The sequence below is a fragment of the Monodelphis domestica genome, chromosome 6, assembly GCF_027887165.1.
Source record: "Monodelphis domestica isolate mMonDom1 chromosome 6, mMonDom1.pri, whole genome shotgun sequence".
Lineage (NCBI taxonomy): Eukaryota > Metazoa > Chordata > Mammalia > Didelphimorphia > Didelphidae > Monodelphis > Monodelphis domestica.
The window spans coordinates 153,255,369-153,274,881 of NC_077232.1; the positions used below are offsets into that span (position 1 = coordinate 153,255,369).

The 19,513-nt window shown below is 35.4% G+C and overlaps 1 long non-coding RNA gene across 1 annotated transcript; it reads right to left on the reverse strand.

The window, feature by feature from the left end:
- Positions 1-6,395: 6,395 nt before the first annotated feature.
- On the reverse strand, positions 6,396-16,943 carry LOC103100554 (uncharacterized). The gene is made up of 3 exons (XR_468906.3): positions 16,884-16,943; positions 16,247-16,319; positions 6,396-6,823 (listed from the first exon to the last, which is right to left on the reverse strand). It is a non-coding gene; the product is annotated as an uncharacterized LOC103100554 (long non-coding RNA).
- Between the last annotated feature and the right edge of the window lie 2,570 nt (positions 16,944-19,513).

Genomic DNA, 19,513 nt, shown 5'->3' on the forward strand with positions numbered 1-19,513 from the left:
ATACTAATTATTATTTTTAGGAATGACCCTTCTATTCCTATGCTTTCTAGTGTTTTTAATAGAAATGCATGTTGTATTTTATCAAATGCTTTTTCTGCATCTATTGAAATAATCATGTGATTTTTGTTGGTTTGCTTGTTGATATGGTCGATTATATGGATGGTTTTCCTAATATTGAACCAGCCCTGCATCCCTGGTATAAATCCTACTTGATCTTGGTGGATGACCCTTCTGATCACTTGCTGGAGTCTTTTTGCTAGTATCCTATTTAAGATTTTTGCATCTATATTCATTAGGGAGATTGGTCTATAATTTTCTTTCTCTGTTATTGACCTGCCTGGTTTTGGAATCAGTACCATGTTTGTGTCATAAATCCATTGGGCCCTGGGGATTTTTTCTTAGGGAGTTCTTTGATGGCCTATTGGATTTCATTTTCTGATATGGGATTATTTAAGAAAACTATTTCTTCTTCTGTTAGTCTAGGCAGTTTGTATTTTTGTATGTATTCATCCCTATCACCTAAATTGGTGTATTTATTGCCATATAATTGGGCAAAGTAATACTTAATGATTGCCTTAATTTCCTCTTCATCGGAGGTGGTGTCCCCCTTTTCATCTTTGATGCTGTTAATTTGCTTTTCTTCTTTCCTTTTTTTAATTAGATTGACCAGTACTTTGTTTATTTTGTTTGCTTTTTTCAAAGTACCTTATTTATCTTGTCTTATTTATTAAATCAATTGTTCTATCACTTTCAATTTTATTAATTTCTCCCTTAATTTTTAGGATTTCTAGTTTGGTTTTCTGCTGGGGTTTTTTAATTTGATCGCTTTTGAGTTTTTTAATTTGCATTTCCAATTGATTGATCTCTGCTCTCCCTAGTTTGTTAATATATGCACTCAGGGATATGAATTTACCTCTGATTGCTGCTTTGGCTGCATCCCAAAAGGTTTGAAAGAATGTCTCTCTGTTGTCATTTTCCTCAATGAAATTATTAATTGTTTCTATGATTTCTTTTCTAACTAAACGATTTTGGAGTATCATATTGTTTAATTTCCAATTAGTTTTTGATTTGGTTTTCCACGTACCATTACTGATCGTTATTTTTATTGCCTTGTGATCTGAAAAGGCCGCATTTATTATTTCTGCATTTCTGCATTTGTGTGCCATGTTTCTGTGACCTAGTGTATGGTCAATCTTTGTGAATGTGCCATGTGGTGTTGAGAAGAAGGTGTATTCCTTTTTGTCCCCATTTATTTTTCTCCATATATTTATTAATTCTGATTTTTCTAAGATTTCATTCACTTCTTTTACCTCTTTCTTATTTATTTTTTGATTTGATTTATCTAAATTTGATAATGGTTGGTTCAAGTCTCCCACTAAAATGGTTTTACTGTCCATTTCTTCCTTCAATTCTCCTAGTTTCTCCATTAGAAATTTGGGTGCTATATTATTTGGTGCATATATGTTGATTAGTGATATTTCCTCATTATCTAAATTCCCTTTTAACAGAATGTAATTACATTCCCTATCCCTTGTAAACAGGTCTATTTTTGCTTTGGCTTTATCAGATATCATTATTGCAACTCCTGCCTTCTTTCTGTCAATTGAGGCCCAGAAGGTCTTACTCCATCCTTTAATTCTGACCTCTTGGGTGTCTACCCGCCTCATGTATGTTTCTTGAAGACAACTTATGGTAGCGTTTTGGATTCTAATCCGTTCTGCTATTTGTCTACATTTTATAGGTGAGTTCATCCCATTCACGTTCAAAGTTATGATTGTCACTTGTGGACTCCCTGGCATTTGATATCCTTCCCTAATTCTAAACTTTCTTCTTCAGCTCTAACTTTTTAATCCAGTGATTTATTTTAAATCAGTTCCCTTTATCCCCTCCCTTGATATATTTCCCCTTCTAGCCCCTTCCTTTTTTTCCCTCCACCACCCCCCTCTTCTTCCTTCCCTTTTTTATGTTCCCTTTCCCCCTACCTCCCTTGGTTTTCCCTTTTCCCTACCCTTGTTTGGTAAGATAGAATTCAAGATCCCAATGGATCTGGATGTTCTTCTCTCTCAGAGTTGATTTCTCTGAGAGTAAGGTTTAAGTAAAAACTCTCTTCCTCTCCTTCTTATAGGAGTTTTCTTCCCCTCTCCTTCCCGTGTGAATCTTTGTGTGAGAAAGATTATTCTATTTGGTCTTTTGTTTCCCCCTATTTACACATTACATTTCCCCCCACATATTAATATGCATAGATTGATATAAATATAGTCCTTATAGAAGAGAGTTTGAATAAAAGAAAAAGATAACATTTTTCTCCTATTCCCTTTACTTCATATTTTCCTTTTCAGGTATTCCATGCTCTTTGTTTTCCGATATCAAACTTTCCACATAGCTCTGGTCTTTTCTTTGCAAATACTTGGAAATCTTCTATTTTGTTGAGTGCCCATACTTTCCCTTGGAAGTATATAGTCAGTTTTGATGGGTAGCTAATTCTTGGTTGAAGGCCCAGCTCTCTTGCCTTTCTGAAAATCATGTTCCATGCCTTAAGGCCATTCAGAGTGGAACTTGCAAGGTCTTGTGTGACCCTGATTGGTATTCCTTTATATTTAAATTGTCTTTTTCTGGCTTCTTGTAAGATTTTTTCTTTTGCTTGAAAGCTTTGGAATTTGGCAATTACATTCCTGGGAGTTGTCTTTTGGGGATTTAGTGTAGAGGGTGTTCTGTGAGCTCTGTCAGTGGCTGTATTGCCCCCTTGTTCTAGAATCTCTGGGCAATTTTCTTTGATTATCTCTTGTATTATGATGTCGAGTTTGCTTTTTATTTCTGGCTTTTCTGGTAGTCCAATTATTCTTAAATTGTTTCTTCTCCCTCTATTTTCCAAGTCTATGACCTTGTTGGTGAGATATTTTATGTTCTCTTCTAATTTCTTGGTCTTTTGGCTTTGCTTTATTAATTCTTGCTCTTTTATGTGCTCGTTGTCTTCCAGTTGGCTGATTATGACTTTTAAAGCCTGGTTTTCCTTTTCAGTTTGGTCACACTGGTTTTTTAGATGAATAAATTTCTTTTGCATTATTTCCCACTTTTCCTCCCAGAAGGCTTCCATCTTTTTGATTATTTCATATTCAAATTCTTCATGGGTTTGTGGAGAGTTTCAGTTTCCTTTGGATAGTTTCAGAGCATTTGCTTGTGTTTCCTTTTCTATCTCCTCTGTATTTTGTATTTTTGCTCCATAAAATGTGTGCAAAGTTGCCCCCTTCTTCTTGTTTTTCTTGGAGTTTTGAGGCTTTTCTGTGCTGTTTGCCATATCTATCTGAGTGGGGAGGTCTAGCTTTTCTTATCTCTGTCTGGTGTTCAGAGGCTTTAGCCCTAGGAAAATTGTCCATTCATGGGTGTTACTGCTCTCAGTTTCCTCCCGATGCTTCTTTTTTGCCTTACTTCCTTGCTCTGAGCCTGGCTTGGCACTGTCCACAAGATATCTCAGGACATTTGTGGGCCAGAGAGGGCTGCACTCTGAGGGGGGAGGGGCCGAGGCTTCCCCAAGCTCTGAGGGCTCCTGATAGAATTAACTTCAGCTGGGTTGGATTGAGTGTGTCTTAAAGCAGGGACCTTCCCTGAGACTTGGACAGAAAGATTCAGCCAGGGGGCTACCGGTTCCCCTCTGTCTCTCTCTGTTTCCCTGCTGTCTGGGTGCCCCCATGACTGGCTCAGGTTGTTTTCAGGATGTGGTCTTCTGCATAGCCGGCCCTGGGGGTTACTGTTGTTTTAGAAGACCCTGCACTCTGAGGGGGGAGGGGCCGAGGCTTCCCCAAGCTCTGAGGGATCCTGATAGGATTAACTTCCCCTGGGTTGGATTGAGTGTGTCTTAAAGCAGGGAAGTTCCCTGAGACTCGGAAGGAAGGATCCAGCCAGGGGGCTACAGGCTCCCCCAGTCTCTCTGTTTCCCTGCTGTCTGGGTGCCCCCGTGACTGGCTCAGGTTGTTTTCAGGGTGTGGCCTTCAGAATAGCCGGCCCTGGGGTATTTTTGCTGGCTCTTAGGTTCCCGCTGCTGCCCCGGACTCAGAGCTCTGGGTTGGGGGGGATGGGTCCTGGGACCTTCCTTCTGCCTACCCCTTAGATCTGAGTGATCTCGGGTTCTGGCTTTTGGGTGGCCGTACCTTTTGATCCAGGTCCAGGAGGAGGGTTCCTAGGGTCTATCCTATTGTTTGTTTTGAATTTCGGTGTCCTTGGAGCATATAGTTTGAGATTGGTAAGGAAGGGATTTCTGGAGATCTCAACTTTAGCTCTCTCTAAGCCGCGATCTTGACCAGTAGTCCGAAACTAGTTTGAGAATTTCTAAAGGTACTACTGATTCTGTGACCATCATTTAGTCTTACCATAGGTGAATAATCCATGTGGACTTTGTCACCTCCCTCATGCCACAAATCTCTCCTTTGTTTTTCTATGTTTCCTTGGTTTGGAAGAATGTTTCATACCAAATCTTTGTTGTTGCAAAAATTCCATAATTCTATCTGAAGCCTCATTTTAAAGTTGTTTGGAAGTGAATGTTGGGAGAACTTGGTGAGTACCTTAACCATCTTGGCTCCACCCCATGATTGTGCCTATTCTCTTGTCAAGTGTCTGGATTTAGAAATGTGGCATCATATAAAGAGCTTTCTGATTTTCTTTCAGTAAGAAGTTTTAGTTGTCTAAGCATATAAATTTATATGTCTAAAAATGTAAATTCCCATCCTGCCATGGGCAAAGTCCACCCTTGCCCACGACTCCAGGGTATCCTGACTAGTGGTGAACAATCAACAACAACAACAAAATAAATGGAAGACAGATTAATCATTACAGATATGGGATTGCTTTGCATCTCTGAGCTGCTCTGACATCCCCAGGCCTGGGATTTATTTTCTTGGCATGAAGATACACAAAATAAAAGAGAGATAATTAGAAAAGTGATACATTAACTTTTAACAAATCACTTGATTAACATTCTATATTTTTTATTGTGATTAGACAGAATAATGGTTGCACACAAGATAAATGATTTTGTCACAGGTGGCTTAATTTTATCATTACCCTATGAGAAGTTTTAAGCTTACAAATAATCAAGGAAAATTACGTATTGCTTTTAATAAAATAGAAAAATTAGTCAGCAGTTCTTGGAAGACAATTCAACAATCACATTGTCAAGGGGTCTGGGAACACAATTCAAATTTAGACTGGTCATTTCTCAGGTTCATTACTAGGGAGTTCCTGAGTCACTGAGGCATACTGAAGCTTGATGTACTTGTACTTATCACTTGGGCCTCTATGATTCATTTGTGTGCTGGCTTTATGAGAATAGGCTTCTGTGAGTGGGGAAGTGCTTGGGTTTGGTCTGTAGCTGCGGTTTTGCTGGGAATTATGTACCTAATAAAAGTTAACCCATGATAGTCTTTTGGGGATTGGGTTTAAGGGTCTGATCTCTTGGTGATGTTTTAGAGAATTAGGGTATAGGTGTTTTGCTCTTGCATTATTTCTTTTGAGACTAGGGGGAATAATAATCATGTCAATTCATAGGTAAGTGGCATTGATGAAAGAGGTCATGTAAAGGGAGTTGGATGGGCAATCACATCTCGCTAAGGACCACTTTGTGGTCTCCCCAGCTACCACGCATGACTCTGTCAAGGCATTGTGGTCTGATGGTTCCCAGCACCATCCAGTCCCATTTCTGCCTTTTTACCCCTTACTATATCTTCAAAAAGAATTCCTAATATTTTCCTCTTCTTGACTCAGGAATGATAAAATAGAATATATTATGTGACAATATTTAAAATGGTACTTCAAAAATTATTTCCATTTATATAATACTTTAGAGTTTGCAAAGCACCTCACATTATAACATTTATCATCTCATTTAAGAGACGCAACAGCACTGAGGTTGGATTTGGAAATAATATTTTCATGACTATATTTCTGAGGAAGAAACTGAGACTTAGGAAATTTAAGTGACTTTCCCATCATCATACAATCTGCCAAAAGCATATTTGAACCCATCCTTTTTAAATCTAAGTCCTTTGCTCTCTCCATAATGCTATGAGGAATCCTTAATACAAGAAAAATGTGAAGGTGTCATATCTTGGATTATAATGATAACTTGAAACCATTTTAATATATTCCAGAGCACTCCTGCCCAATCTGAAAAGCTCCAAGTTATGGATCTGAAGATAACAAACCCTCTTATAACATCCCAATTACATCTGAATCTGTAAAATCCCTTGCAAGAGGATTTCATTGTAGGCATCTCATGTGGAACTACTTAACAGCATAATTTCCATCATTATAACCGATAACACTGTAATATTAGTTTTGAAGGATTAATACATTATAAATCTATTTTAAATATCCATTTCTTTTGAAATTTATCACTCATTAAAATACTTGTTATGCTGGCATGTAAAAATACAATATGCACTCTACTTGAACAGACATGAAAAACACTGTCATTGTTCTGCTATCATAATTAAACTTGGTATACAAACAAGATCTGCAACCTTTTAATTATGTTCACAGGTAGTTTTCGTCCCACAATGTATTGTTAATGCTGCTTTGGGGCCTGAGGCTTGCAACTTTATTGTGCTAGTTCTTAGACACTGACACAACAGAAGCACCTTTAAACTGCCTCCTGCATGAAAGTGTGCTCTAGTTGCTTTGGCTCCTTGCATTTTCTTTGTCTCTTCCAAAAAAAAAACAACTTGTTTTCCTTTGCTCCTGGGTTATTTCCAACTGGGTTCTGCAGCTGTTGATTCATTTCATGATAAACAATTGATTACACAGATCGTAGAACATGTTAATCAGTCAGCAGCTATTGTAATGAAAAATAAAGCTACAGTTAGTTCATATATCAGTCTTAAGTAGAGAAGATGTCTAAAATTAATTAAACACAGGTCCCCAAGACAGTTATCTAAGCTTGATTTTTTAAAGCCTAAAGTGAGAGACCAAATTTTCTAATGCTGTAGTGTCAAGTCAGACCTTTATTTTGCTGAAGCAAACTTATTGAGCAACAAGGAAAAAGGGTGAGTATTTAGAAAGGACCTTGAAATCAAAATGTATTTGAAACACTGATCATTTTCTAAAGACAAGTGTTTCTGTCAATCTATAGCTCGTATTTTTGTCTCTATTATCTCTTCTCTCAGGGATAGTCAAGTTTACCAGTATAATTATTTGTTATTTTATTGACTAAAACATGTTCTTTGAAATCTCCAACTCAATTCTTTGGAGAAAGGAGGGCTAACTAAATCATGCTTAAGTCTTAGATTTTATTTTCTCAGAGAAATGATTTGTCCAGGTAAATAATAATCATAATAGTAAACATTTATCCAGTGTCTACAATTTTGCATCAATGTATGGATTTAAAGATGAGGAAACTGAAGACAAATGTAGGATAAATGAGCTACTGAGGTTCACAAATCCAGCAAATGCCTGAGGCCAAATTTGAACTTAGTTAGCTCCTCCTGACCCTATATCTGACACTTTATCCACTGTGTCACCTTGTTGGTCCTAAGTGATTTCTGTCAATGCTGTTTCACACTGCCAGTTACCCATAAAATCATTAAAAAAAGGATAACTTGGGGTGGAGCCAAGATGGCAGCATAGTAGTAGGGAAATCCTAAAGATATTTTGAATGTCCTTTCAAACCAATCTCTAAAAAGAGGTTCAAAAGGACATAAGTCAAAGCAGGACAAGCAAAGGGGCTCTCCCACTTAATACAGTGTAAAAGATAGACAGAGAAAAGGGGTTCTTTTATGATAAGGGGGCAAAACTGCAGAAGGAAAAGAGGAGGATGGACATATCTCCCCCACCTACCATGCCAGATGCAGAACCAGGCAACCCCCAAATTCTAGGAGGTGGGTTACAATAAAGACTCTGGTCCCTGGCAGTAAGATCCATAACTTATAGCACTGGACTCACTTAGCAGTGGCCACAGTGGCAGTGCAGTGTCTGCAGCAGCTTCAGTGAAAATATCCTCATATCAAAACACAGTGAAATGTGCTACACCACAGACCTACCCCTGGGAATCCCATGTCCTAGAGGTAATGTTCAGAGCTCCAGAGCACTAGCCTCACTCAGCAACAGCAGCAGTAGCAGCAGTAGTAGCAGTAATGGCACTGAATATAGCCTCAGGAAAATCACTGTGAAGTGGGCTACACCAACAAAAGCAAATAAACAAACAAAAAAACCTCAGGCCTATCCCTAGAAATACTAGACCCTGGAAGTGAGGTTTAGAGCTCGATAGCACTGTGTTCACTCTTTGGGTTTGTGACAGGGAAGTGAAGATAGCCCCAAGGCAAAGCCCTAGAAGCAGAAGCTAAGATAGAAATGGCCTGCAACTTGCAGGACTCCCAGTTCTCTAGTGGGAAAAATGAATAAGCAGTAGCAAAGAAAGTTCTTGTACCCTATACCATAAATTTAAAATGGGTAAATGACTTAGATATAAAGAGGGAAATTATAAATAAATAAACTGAACATAGAATAGTACTCCTGTCATATCTATGGGAAAGGAAGGAATTTAAGACCAAGTAAGAGACTGTATAATTGAAAATCTGTTACGCTAAAAAAGAATTACATTTCCTGGGAGTTCACTGACTTCCTGTCCTTACATACTTCCTGTAGACAGGGGATAATTAGGCGAGGATGTGGAGGGTCCCACCCTCCTTTTGTCCCTGACCTCAAGCATGGTGATGGTGAGTGGGGATTTTGAAATGGTTAATCAGCAATGGGCATGTGGTCTTTATTTTGTATCCTCTTTATTCCTTGATATCCAATGATCATTAATAAATCCCTTAAAATATAACATTTTAATATTTGAGATCTAATTTTAATTTTTACAAGAAAGAGAACATTAAAATGTAAAAATAATAATTCTGATTATATTAAATTAAAAAGTTTTCATACAAACAAAATCAATGCAGCCAAAATTAGAAGGGAAGTAACAAACCGGGAAAAAAGTTTTTATAACAAAAATCTGTGATAAAGGTTTAATTTCTCAAATATATAAAGAATTAATTCAAATGTACAAGAAATCAAGTCAAGGCATTCCCCAATTGAGAAGTGGTCAAGGGATATTGAATAGGCAATTTTCAGATGATGAAATCAAAACTATTAATAATCACATGAAAAAGCGTTCTGTTAGTGAAATGCAAATCAAAACAACTCTGAGGTACCATCTCACATTGAGCAGATTGGCCAATATCACAGTAAAGGAAAATAATAAATGTTGGAGAACTTATGGTAAAATTGGGACACTGATATATTGTTGATGGAGTTGTAAATTAATATAATTATTCTGTAAGGTAATTTAGAATTATGCCCAAAAGATTTTAAAAGAGTTTATACCTTTTGATCCAGAAATATGGCCAATAAGTTTGTACCCCAAAGAGATAACAATGAAAAAATGTTTGTACAAAAATATTCATAGGCACACTCTTTGTGGTGGCAAAAATTTGGAAAATAAGAGGGTCTCCCTCAATTGGGGAATGGCTGAACAAATTGTAGTATATGATGTTGATAGAATACTATTGTGCTATGAGGAATGATAAATTGCTTGATTTCTATATGAACTAGAAAGACCTCTCCAAACTGATGTGGAGAGAAATGAGAACCAGGAGAACATTATATACAGAAATGGAAACATTGTGGCAGGATCAAATGTAATAGACTTTGCTAGAAAAAGCAGTGATCCAAAATAATATTGAGGAATTTATGAGAAAGAACACTATCCATATCAGGAGAAAGAATTGTGGGAGTAGAAAAGCAAAAGGAAAACATATGATTTATCACTTGTCTATATGGTATAGGATTTGGGGTTTTGGCCTTTAAAAGATTATTCCATTACAAAAATGAATAATATGGAAATAGGTATTAAGTGATAACATGTTTAATCCAGTGGAATTGCTTGTCAGTTCTGGGCAAGGGGAGGGAAGAGGGAAAGGAGAGAAAATTAATCATGTAACCAGGGGAAAAGTATGTCAAAGTAAATAAAGTTAAAAAAAGAAAAGGGATAACTTAGAAATTTGAGGAATATAGCTTCACCAAATTTTTAATTTCAACTAACATACCCTCTCTGTGATCAAAGGGGAGGCAAGCTGTGGGAATAACTAAAATACAATAATATTATATAATAATAATATAACAATAACTAATATATCCTTTATATTCAGTCACATGATCCATTCAGCAGCCATTTGTCAATATGGTACCCTAACAATGTCTCAAATCCCACATTTCCAAATGACAGAAAACCATTTTTCTTCCTAAACTTTCCTTCTTCTTACTTCACTGTACCTTTATATGCCACCATTAGTCAACCAATCTCTTATATTTATAAGTTTTTGTTTCATTTTGACTGTTTATATTCCTCTAAGTCAAAAGGTAAAATCAGGTATGAATTCCTTTGGTTTATATTTCTACTGGATATCTAATATTCATTCTCCCCTATACATTATAAACAGTCACATAAGCACCTTTTTAGACTTAAATAGTATCATTGTTGGTCTTTCAAACAACCAATAAACACAAACTTCTTAAATATCAACTATGGTTGGTTCCAATTCAGGGATATTCATTAGTGGCATAAAACTAAAGAATAAAAAACAAATGAACGAAACAAAACAACAACAACTATATTTTTCAAGGAGCTTCCATTATCTCATAGTTGTTTGCTTTGAAATTCAATGGAAACTGGGGATTCCAATAGGCAGACATGAGTAAGGGCATTCTGGGTGGGGGCATAACCTGGATAACAGCATAGAGCTGGGAGGTATAACACTGTGTGATGAGTAACAAGAAAAATGACTAGATTATAAAGTACAGGAAGAAGATTAAAGTGTAAGGATGGAAAAGTAAGAGACAATTTATAAAGGATTTTAAATGATAGACTAAAGAGTTGACATTTGATCAAAACTCTTATAAGAACATATTGTAGTTTGTTGTCAAGACAGGAAAAATGAAAATGAATGTATTGTAAAAAATTGTAAATTAATGTGGCGACCTATTTTATAGTTGAGCTATATAGAAGGTGGGCAAGATTGGGTAGAGAGACTTGAAACATATAGCTCAATAATACTGTCAAGGTAGTTCAAATAAGAGACTAATCAATATTGGTAGTCATGTGTAGAGAAATGGGCAGATATGATAGGGACTGAGAAGGTAGAATATATGACATGGCAACTCATTGGAGATGTGTGGAAACAGTGTGAAGAGTAAAGGTCACTCTCAGTTTTAACCTGAGTTATGGAAGACTGGTGGTATACTCTTCCCTTTTGCCTGAATAATCTGTTTTTATACCAAGAATCTGTTCCTCCTCACTCATTTGCATAAACATCTAAAGTAAGTCATTTTCTTTGACTGAATTTGCTTAACTTGTGTCTTCCTGGCATTGAGGTCCTCCATGATATACTCTCATAGTTTCATATTATTCCTTTCCTTGCAATTTATCTTCCAATCATCATGGACTAGCTCTTACTCTCCTGAGTGAGGCAGTGATATTGCACTTGCAAGAGCATGAGGCTTAAAGTCTGAATCTAATTCAGTTCATCTGCAAGCATTTATTAAATACTTTTTGGCCATTTATAAGGCATGGGAAATCTAGGTTTGATTCAGTTATTTTTCACTTCCTAATTATAAACTTTGTAATTCAATCTCTGATCTTTTTCTTTCCCCAATGATACAAAAGACCTGTGGCATGAAAAGAACTAGGAGTTAAAATTATCACAGATGTGGCTTTAAGGATATTGTACTATGGGGTGCTTGGGGTGTATGGGGTGCTCAGCGAGGGGAAATATCTCTGGTATGGAGGGCTTGTTGTGCCCTTCTAGGGCAGGCGGAAGAAACCAACAAGAAGGTTCAAAGGCTGAGATAGCGATGCAGCAAGGCACTGTGGAGTGCTTAGAGCATGATGGAGCACAAAAGACAACATGGCCATCCAATGCAGCTGAGGAAGTCTCCAGGTGTAACGACTTTTCGTGCCAAGGGACCCAGGCTTCCAATGCTGAGAGAGTGGGACTGTCTCTGTGCGTCGACTTTTCCACTTAAATCTTCATGCACAGGTGTCTTTGTGCACAAAAACGCACAAAGACAATCGTCATCCTTGGTTTGAGAGACAACAAACACTATGGGGTGCTCAGCAAATAACAGCAAACAGTTCTCCTTCCCATAAAAGAATAACTTAAACTCTGTGGTTCTCAAAGTAGAAATATATCTTTTGTCAGTTAGTGATATTTTGGATTTTATTTCACAAACCTGGTTTTGACTTCTAACTCTGACGTTTATCTGTGTTAACTGAGAAGTTATTTTCACCCTTTGGGCCTCAATTTCTTCATTCATAAAATAAGTTGAATAGTTTCCTTTAACTTTGGAATTTCAAGGTTACTATCATTGAATGCTTTTTCTTATTTCCCTATTCAGTAAACAATGTTCTCCATCTAATCTAAAAAACAGTGTTTTGTTTTGTAATTTTTTAATTTAAGCTCTTTGAGAGTAGGAACTATATTTTGTCTCATTTTGCCTGACATATAATTGACACTGAATAAATGTTTGTCAAATTGAATAATATGTCTAATATTTAATTCAGGGATCCTCATAGTTGAAATATAAGGATGTTAAAGGTAAAATGAAGTTCTAGTATATTACAAATAGCAATATTTATGAATTTGCAAAAAACCTGGAAACAAAAGAATTTCCTTTCCACTAAGAAGGGCCAAATAACCTGTGGACTAGTAATGAAAAGGATTTAATTATTTTCTAAGAAAATGCGAATATGAAGAATTCAGAGAAGAATGGGAAGACAGATACATTGATGGAGGATGAAACAATCACCACTAGGAAAATAATACGCCTAATAAAAACAAACAACAAATAAAATTAGTTGCTATATAATTATAATGATCAACTTTAGCCACAAAGATCAGATGAGAAAATCTCTCTCTTTTTTTTTTTGTAGGGATGGTAGGCTTTTTCTGTAAAACATTACAAATAATGTCAGATTTGGATGACACATTGTTAAGTTTTGTGGAATACTTCCACATTCATTTCTTTTTTAATTCCTTCTTAAAATGGATGACTAATTGCTTATAGAAGAGGGAAATGGTATATTCAGGAATAGGATAGATATACAAATAAAATAATCAATAATATAAAAATGCAGGATTCCTTTTTTTCTTTTGATGTATTTTCCTTTTACTAGTCTATGAGGGATTTGAAAGCATGAAGCATGTCTCATATACTTGTTTAAGGAAAGAGCTTTTAATAAGCATGGACTAGGATTTGGAATACAAAGGGAGGGAATGAACATTCTTTGAACTCAAGGAACTTAAATTCTGTTCAATAAAAGCAACTTATAAACAGTTAAATAAATACTCATATATGTAATGTAGATACAATGCAAGTTTTAGAAGACAGTTGTTAGTATGATTTTTCTAAAGGTAACATTGTAGTTGCCTTTTGAGGGAAACAGCTATGGGCATGTGTACAGCTCATCACTGATGAACTCAGTTATGTCTATGAAGGTTCTCAGTACTCTGGGAATAAAGAGAACTGGGGAGGTGTAAAAAAAGAAGAACTTAAGAACAAAAAGAAAGGTTCTAACTGAACATTTTTTCAACATAAACATAATATAATATAGATAAACATTTAAAAGTCTTCTCTTGTGACTATTTTATAAAGTAATAATCATATCCTAGTATACCCTTTTTGTAAAATCTTGATTTTATATTCACAGTTGGATTTTACAAAGTCTCAAGCATCTCTATAGATATAGTTCCTATGTTGGTGCTTCTAAGATGCCACTCCAAAAGCTATCTAGCTAATGACAACGTCTATGCATGGAATGCACAACAGGAGAGTGGTAAGGGAAAAGAACAGGGAATGCTTACAGCCTGCCGCTGTAGAACAAAAAATACAACTAAGATTGAAATTGAGACATGTACAAGGTTATAAGGAAAATTCCTATTTATAAAGTAAGTACTGAATTTCCTGTGTGAATTTGTACCTCATCACCAATTTATGTCACTTAGTATCCATTATGTTTTCATCATATATGTAAATTAAATGGCAATATTCACATAATGATTAAATGTAATATAATTTCCATCAAAACAATCAAATATGAGTCAGAAACTATCTTCCAGTTCTTCTGAATAGAAATTATAAATATTTTTCCCTCTTGGAAAAAATAAGAATTAGTGGAATAATGGTTCTCTATGTAAAGGAACTCATGCTCAAACATGCTCAGAAGAACGTCAATAAGATGACACTACTCATTACATCAAATGTTAGGTTGCCTAGGGTCCATACCATTTTCCCCTATGATTATAGTCCCAAATTTACTGGGATTTAAAAATTTTATTCATTTAACTTATATAAAAAACCTTAAATCTTAAATAATTTGATGTTAGAAGAAATAAACAAGTAAAAATAATCCCTGGTTTTTTTTTTCTAAGAAAACATACAACTTTCTTTTATGTTTATTTTTTCCTGGAATAAATATGAGCATTAATGAAATCACCTTTATTCTATGACCTTGTCAATCAATAATCATGGTATCTCCAATAAAGCTTGTGATCATGAATGTTGGCTCAGCGCTTAAATTTAATTGAGATTCTAAATCAATTCTGTTAAAGTAAATGCTGTTTAGATAATGTCTCTAGGTAGGCTTTGCCAGTTTCTGTGAATACTTTATATTGGTTCACCAGTCCCTCCACATGTCAATGCAGAAAAGACAGACATTTTCTAAAATTTAACATGACCATTCTTTGCACAGAATCTTGTGCCAAATAAGCTAGTGTCACTAAATCAATACAAGGTGATATTGAGCTTTGTTCTTTTTCTCCCTCCTCCTCCCCATTCCTTTTTCTATTCCCTTCCTGCTTCAACCCACTCTTTTCCAATCCTTCTCCTGCTCCCTTCATCCATCCCTCTTCCTTCTCCTCTCCCCTTTTTCAGCACCATTCCATCTTTTCCTCCTTCCCCCTTCCTTTTCTCTAATCTCATCTTTCCCCCCTTTCCTCTGTTTCTTTCCCTCTTTTACCTCCCTATCTCTCACCCTTTAAGTTTTTAAGTTTGCAAAAGAATAAGCCCAAACTATGTTCCTACTCTTCCCTATCCCATATAATAAAATGTCCTTTCCTCATAGGAAATTATTACTGTAAAATAGGGAGATTAATCTATCCTTAGCTAAAAACAGAAAAATACTATTGTTTTACTAATTCCTAAAGAGAAATACACTCATTCTTTTGGATGGCTCAAAGAATTCAAAATAATTAAGTATGACTTCTCACTAATAGCTCTCTTTGAAATACATTTCTTAAGTGGACAAATTATCTCTACCCATGTCCTCCTTTTTATTAAGCTACATAAAATATAGAATACTTATACTAGCTATAGCTATATAGAATATGGAATGTTTGAGTTTTTAGGTTTCTTCTTAAATTCAGTGTGTATAAAGCATTTTATGGAAGTAGCATAGTATGAAAAAGAATACAACAGTCAGGAGACCTAAGCTCCTTCTAAACTCTCCCAACCACTTATCAGCAGTTATTAGTTATGTAACTCATTTATTTCTATTTCCTCATATGTAAAATAGGGAAAATAAGTTAAATAAATTCACTTTTACCTCTAATATTCTACTTCCTTTCAGTTATTCCAGTTGTGTCTGATTCTTCCTGACACCATTTTGGGTTTTCTTGGCAAAGTTACTAGTGGTTTGCCATTTCCTTTTCCAGCTTATTTATCAGATCAACAGCCTGAAATAATCAGGGTTAGGGGACTTTTCCAAGATCTACAACTAGTGTCTGAGGCAATATTTTAATTCAAGTATTCCCGACTCCAGGCTTAGTAATCTATCTATTGTGTAATTTCTTTGCCCTTCTAAAATCCTACGCTTCTACAAAATATATTTTCTTTTATTCAAAGCTGAATGTTTTCCCCAATTTCTTTCTCATCTTCTGGCAATACTATTCTAGTTTCCCTGGATAGAAATATTAAATTTATTTTTTTATTTCATTTTCTCTTTCATCTGTTATATACAATTTGTCATCAATATCTATTATTTCTCCTATCTTGTTTTGCATAATATAGAGATGATGTTGTATAATGAGCACTGGACTTGGCATCAAAAGACTTGGGCTTTGGCCCTGCTACTTCATGGGTGGCCATGAATATATCATTTAGCTTTGTCAAACCTTTGATTTCTAATAGGTAAAATGAGCATGAGAATATATTTAATATCTACCTCCCTGGATGATTGTAATCGATTCTTCCTCTTCCTAACGGCAAAATTACATATTTATATAAAACTTCAAGATCTGCAAATGAAACAAACAAGCAACAACAACATATTATACATAGTATATCAATGGATCATTAAATCAAGACTGTCATTTGGAAGGTGCATGGTAAGAGTTCAGAGGTATTAAGTCAGAATCAGTCAAGACTCAGTGAATAACAATTCACAAGGAGCTGCTATCAATAATTCAGAATACTAAAGTCAAGAGAGGTGCAGGGAATCACTTACAGAAGACCTTGAAATGTATATGGAGATTTAGATCAGTGTATAAGTTCATGGGCTAAAAAAGAGGAAGATAAAATTATACATTGGGAAAAGAATTGGATGTCAGAGGATATGCACTTTAAACATCCTTTTACAATTATTACTTTGGTGACCTCAGGAAAGTCACTTAATCTCTTTGACCTCAGTTTCTTCATCTGAAAAGTGAGAAGCATAGGCTCAATAACTTCTAAGATCTCTTTCAACTCAATATCTATTATCTGAATATGCTTCAAATCTGCCTACAATGATAGGGGGAGGAAAACTGAATTAATAGGGTGGATTCAAGAGAATTTATTTGCTTAAAGATTTGGAGGTTTACCTGATGTTGATTTCTAAATATCATTAAGGATGGTCCCTCAGTCTTCCAGGTCATGGGCATCTGAAGAAAAAGAATATTTGTTAAGGATATACTCTCTAAACAATTAAGCATTTTATAAATGTGAGCTATTATTAATAGTTTTTCTCAAATTAACTCCTTCCTCTATCTCCATCTTAACCTCATTGCAACAACCTTTAAATACTGCAACAATCTCATGAATGGTTTGCTTGGCTGAAGTTCTTCCACATGCCAATTCATCCTGTGCAATCACTATAAGACTATCTGAAAATCTAGCCTATTCGGTGAAGAGAAAAAATCAGCAACTAAATGATGATTGAATTTTTGGGTAGCCTATGTTTTCCTTGAAGTTCTTGATATTTGTACACTTATATACATTTATATATATTTATCCATAACGTTCAAGCCAAGTATCTCCTTGATATTGGCAAACACAGCTTATAGTAGAATAAATTTGAAATTTATTTCTGCCAGGTATATTATACAAGTTGTCCCAAAATCTTAACACAGTTTTAAACTTCAATAAATGCTTCTAATGGTTTAGCTTTTGTAACTTATGATTTACAGTTTTTCAAACCTGCAAGTGATTGTTTCATTCCATAGCTAGTGAATTTCCATTAAAACAAATGCAGCTAATACTTGAAGTTAATGATTCTTTCCAATGTCTCTTGAGACTTAAAGTGTATTTTGTGGTATTAATATCTTCAGTTACTTGGAAGCTTTTCTATGAATACTTCCAGACTCTGGCACCATTTGAAACTTCTGTGTCATCAAGATTGATGGGAGAAAAGAGATGTTTAGGGGGTGATTTGACAACTGTATTATAATATTTTGATAGCAATAGGTATTTGATGATGATATTTCTGGGGGAAAAGGTAATATTTATAGGTACAAAGTGATAGTAATTTTTATAACCATCAATTTCATGACTATAAAGGCACCTTCCTTATCAGTTATCCAATATTTAAGCAGTTTATTCTCCCAAGTAGTTTTCATTATCTATGCCTTTATCCTCCACTAAAACTTTCCTCAGATACTTCCTAATGGTATAGAAAAGTCCTCACAGAGCTTATTTTTAGAGTCCAAACTCTGTTAGATCCTTACAAGGTTTCAACAATGTGTTCAGCAATGGAAATAGTGTCCATAATCTAAGAATTATTATAATTCAGTTTCAAAAAGATTATTCACAAAAGTTTGGATACCAAATAATACATGTTTATTATCTCCACACCAGAAGCTCATTTCCCCCTTGACTTCTTAAATTGGAAGTGCTCTCTGCCCCCCTCACATTGACACTGAACTGAAAGGCAGTATTTTATAAAGACGATATCTACAAGATCTGTGTTTAAATATTTCCTCTGACATGTATTAGCTGACAGACCCTGAGCGAGTCATGATGTTACAATTCTCTAGGCCTCAGAAACCAGATTAAAATGGAATTGGCAAATGTATCATGAAACAAAAATACAATGCAATATAATGCTAATTTGTCCTCTTCAATGCCAATATGCTGAGTAGGCATCATTTTTTAAAAAAAATTAATGTTTGACATCACTGTTCTAGTTGACTTTATATAAGTAGCAGAAATACTATTTTCTTGTCTTGGTTGAGGAATTTTTCCCCATTGATTCTTTCTTATACCAATAAAATCATGGATCCAGTTCCTGTTACTATACCAAATGTCAAAAGGAATTGAGAGAAGTGTGTACCAGAGAGAGAGATTTAATGCAAGGTTGAGGTGGGGAAAAAAGAAAGTTTCTATCTGAATATATTGAGAAAGAGTTCTCAGTTTACATGTCTTTATCCTTAAGATTATAATCCAAAATGCAATTGTAAATGGATTTTAATATCTCACAATATAAATATTTCATATTACATATGTATAACTATATATTACATATTGCTTATCTATATTCCATACTCCATATCATGATATTTGTGCTGCATGTATGTGGGTCTCTGAGGAAGGGTGTTAAGGATCTGCCTTCATGTCAGGAAGACCTGGGTTCAAGCCCTGCCTTTGACCCATACTGGCTTTATGAACAGTCCTTGAACATCATAATAGTCACAGGCTACTATCTAAAACCATGTAATTTGAAAGTGATTTAACCCAGATCTCAAGCATGTAAGTTTTACTTTTAGAAAGGTTAATACTAAGTTAATTGGAGGCTGATTGTTATTGAAAAGAATCAAAATGATGATCAGACCAATACATGCTCAGAAGATTGGGTATGGATAAGCCATAAAAACAATAGAGAGGGAGATTTCCCTAACTCTGCACATCCTACATTTCTTTCAACTACTGAAATTCTGCTTTTCTCGCTGAAAGATAATACCTTCTTTGATACTGGTACACAATGTTTATTGCTTCTGTGCTAGTATCTCCCATCTCTCACGATTAGTATCAAAATTCTTCAGAGAGACCTCAGAGTGGACCTGTATCTTTCTTCTGATTCCAGATGAGTGCCTGCATCATATGAGCTCTCTGTATAAATAGTCTTCTAGGCAAGCATATGACATGGTCAGCTCATTGGAGCTGTGTCCTCTGCTTTAGAGTATGTAAACTAGAGAAAGAACCTCAGTGTCCGGTACCTTATCTTTCCAGGTTTGAA